This window comes from Engystomops pustulosus, unplaced genomic scaffold (genome assembly GCF_040894005.1).
Source record: "Engystomops pustulosus unplaced genomic scaffold, aEngPut4.maternal MAT_SCAFFOLD_90, whole genome shotgun sequence".
Taxonomy (NCBI): Eukaryota; Metazoa; Chordata; class Amphibia; order Anura; family Leptodactylidae; genus Engystomops; species Engystomops pustulosus.
Window position 1 is genome coordinate 380,001 of NW_027284977.1, and position 3,531 is coordinate 383,531.

Genomic DNA, 3,531 nt, shown 5'->3' on the forward strand with positions numbered 1-3,531 from the left:
CCGGGGACGAACAAGCCCATGGAAGTAGGAGCTCAGCGGGAGCAGCCACTTGGCCTATGCGGCCACATGTCACTGTCCCCCGGTAGGACTTGGCGGCAGGTCCCGGGGAGGAACGAGCCCATGGAAGTAGGAGCTCCGACTTCCAAAGTGATGACGTCAGCGGGAGCAGCCGCTCGGCCGTATCCGGCGGCATGTCACTGTTCCCCGGCCAGACTTGGCGGCAAGTCCCGGGGACGAACAAGCCCATGGAAGTAGGGGCTCAGCGGGAGCAGCCAGTTGGCCTATCCGGCCACATGTCACTGTCCCCCGGCCAGACTTGGCGGCAAGTCCCGGGGAGGAACAAGCCCATGGAAGTAGGAGCTCCGACTTCCAAAGTGATGACGTCAGCGGGAGCAGCCGCTCGGCCGTATCCGGCGGCATGTCACTGTTCCCCGGCCAGACTTGGCGGCAAGTCCCGGGGACGAACAAGCCCATGGAAGTAGGGGCTCAGCGGGAGCAGCCAGTTGGCCTATCCGGCCACATGTCACTGTCCCCCGGCCAGACTTGGCGGCAAGTCCCGGGGAGGAACAAGCCCATGGAAGTAGGAGCTCCGACTTCCAAAGTGATGACGTCAGCGGGAGCAGCCGCTCGGCCGTATCCGGCGGCATGTCACTGTTCCCCGGCCAGACTTGGCGGCAAGTCCCGGGGACGAACAAGCCCATGGAAGTAGGGGCTCAGCGGGAGCAGCCAGTTGGCCTATCCGGCCACATGTCACTGTCCCCCGGCCAGACTTGGCGGCAAGTCCCGGGGAGGAACAAGCCCATGGAAGTAGGAGCTCCGACTTCCAAAGTGATGACGTCAGCGGGAGCAGCCGCTCGGCCGTATCCGGCGGCATGTCACTGTTCCCCGGCCAGACTTGGCGGCAAGTCCCGGGGACGAACAAGCCCATGGAAGTAGGGGCTCAGCGGGAGCAGCCGCTCGGCCGTATACGGCGGCATGTCACTGTTCCCCGGCCAGACTTGGCGGCAAGTCCCGGGGACGAACAAGCCCATGGAAGTAGGGGCTCAGCGGGAGCAGCCAGTTGGCCTCTCCGGCCACATGTCACTGTCCCCCGGCCAGACTTGGCGGCAAGTCCCGGGGAGGAACAAGCCCATGGAAGTAGGAGCTCCTACTTCCAAAGCGATGACGTCAGCGGGAGCAGCCGCTCGGCCGTATCCGGCGGCATGTCACTGTTCCCCGGCCAGACTTGGCGGCAAGTCCCGGGGGACGAACAAGCCCATGGAAGTAGGGGCTCAGCGGGAGCAGCCAGTTGGCCTATCCGGCCACATGTCACTGTCCCCCGGCCAGACTTGGCGGCAAGTCCCGGGGAGGAACAAGCCCATGGAAGTAGGAGCTCCTACTTCCAAAGCGATGACGTCAGCGGGAGCAGCCGCTCGGCCGTATCCGGCGGCATGTCACTGTTCCCCGGCCAGACTTGGCGGCAAGTCCCGGGGGACGAACAAGCCCATGGAAGTAGGGGCTCAGCGGGAGCAGCCAGTTGGCCTATCCGGCCACATGTCACTGTCCCCCGGCCAGACTTGGCGGCAAGTCCCGGGGAGGAACAAGCCCATGGAAGTAGGAGCTCCTACTTCCAAAGCGATGACGTCAGCGGGAGAAGCCGCTCGGCCTATCCGGCCACATGTCACTGTCCCCCGGCCACACTTGGCTATAGGTCCCGGGGAGGAATAATGCCCATGGAAGTAGGAGCTCCTACTTCCAAAGGGGCAAGTCAGCGGGAGCAGCCACTTGGCCTATCCGGCCAAGTTTCACTGTTCCCCGGCCACACTTGGCTGTAGGTCCCGGAGAGGAATAATGCCCATGGAAGTAAGAGCTCCTACCTCCAAAGGGGCAAGTCAGCGGGAGAAGCCACTTGGCCTATCCGGCCACATGTCACTGTCCCCCGGCCAAGCTTGGCTGTAGGTCCCGGGGAGGAATAATGCCCATGGAAGTAGGAGCTCCTACTTCCAAAGGGGCAAGTCAGCGGAAGAAGCCACTAGTTCTATCCGGCCAAGAGTCACTGTTCCCCGGCCTTACTTGGCAGTAGGTCCCGGGGAGGAATAATGCCCATGGAAGTAGGAGCTCCTACTTCCAAAGGGGCAAGTCAGCGGGAGAAGCCACTTGGCCTATCCGGCCAAGAGTCACTGTTCCCCGGCCACTCTTGGCAGTAGGTCCCGGGGAGGAATAATGCCCATGGAAGTAGGAGCTCCTACTTCCAAAGGGGCAAGTCAGCGGGAGAAGCCACTAGTTCTATCCGGCCAAGAGTCACTGTTCCCCGGCTACACTTGGCAGTAGGTCCCGGGGAGGAATAATGCCCATGGAAGTAGGAGCTACTACCTAAAAAGGGTGAAGACACTTGGCTCTAAGTCCCCGAGAGGTATACTGCCCATGGGAGTAAGAGCTCCTACTTCCAAAGGGGCAAGTCAGCGGGAGAAGCCACTTGGCCTACCCGGCCAAGAGTCACTGTTCCCCGGCCACACTTGGCAGTAGGTCCCGGGGAGGAATAATGCCCATGGAAGTAGGAGCTCCTACTTCCAAAGGGGCAAGTCAGCGGGAGAAGCCACTTGGCCTACCCGGCCAAGAGTCACTGTTCCCCGGCCACACTTGGCAGTAGGTCCCGGGGAGGAATAATGCCCATGGAAGTAGGAGCTCCTACTTCCAAAGGGGCAAGTCAGCGGGAGAAGCCACTTGGCCTATCCGGCCACATGTCACTGTCCCCCGGCCACACTTGGCTGTAGGTCCCGGGGAGGAATAATGCCCATGGAAGTAGGAGCTCCTACTTCCAAAGGGGCAAGTCAGCGGAAGAAGCCACTAGTTCTATCCGGCCAAGAGTCACTGTTCCCCGGCCTTACTTGGCAGTAGGTCCCGGGGAGGAATAATGCCCATGGAAGTAGGAGCTCCTACTTCCAAAGGGGCAAGTCAGCGGGAGAAGCCACTTGGCCTATCCGGCCAAGAGTCACTGTTCCCCGGCCACACTTGGCAATAGGTTCCGGGGAGGAATAATGCCCATGGAAGTAGGAGCTCCTACTTCCAAAGGGGCAAGTCAGCGGGAGAAGCCACTAGTTCTATCCGGCCAAGAGTCACTGTTCCCCGGCTACACTTGGCAGTAGGTCCCGGGGAGGAATAATGCCCATGGAAGTAGGAGCTACTACCTCCAAAGGGTGAAGACACTTGGCTCTAAGTCCCCGAGAGGTATACTGCCCATGGGAGTAAGAGCTCCTACTTCCAAAGGGGCAAGTCAGCGGGAGAAGCCACTTGGCCTACCCGGCCAAGAGTCACTGTTCCCCGGCCACACTTGGCAGTAGGTCCCGGGGAGGAATAATGCCCATGGAAGTAGGAGCTCCTACTTCCAAAGGGGCAAGTCAGCGGGAGAAGCCACTTGGCCTACCCGGCCAAGAGTCACTGTTCCCCGGCCACACTTGGCAGTAGGTCCCGGGGAGGAATAATGCCCATGGAAGTAGGAGCTCCTACTTCCAAAGGGGCAAGTCAGCGGGAGAAGCCACTTGGCCTATCCGG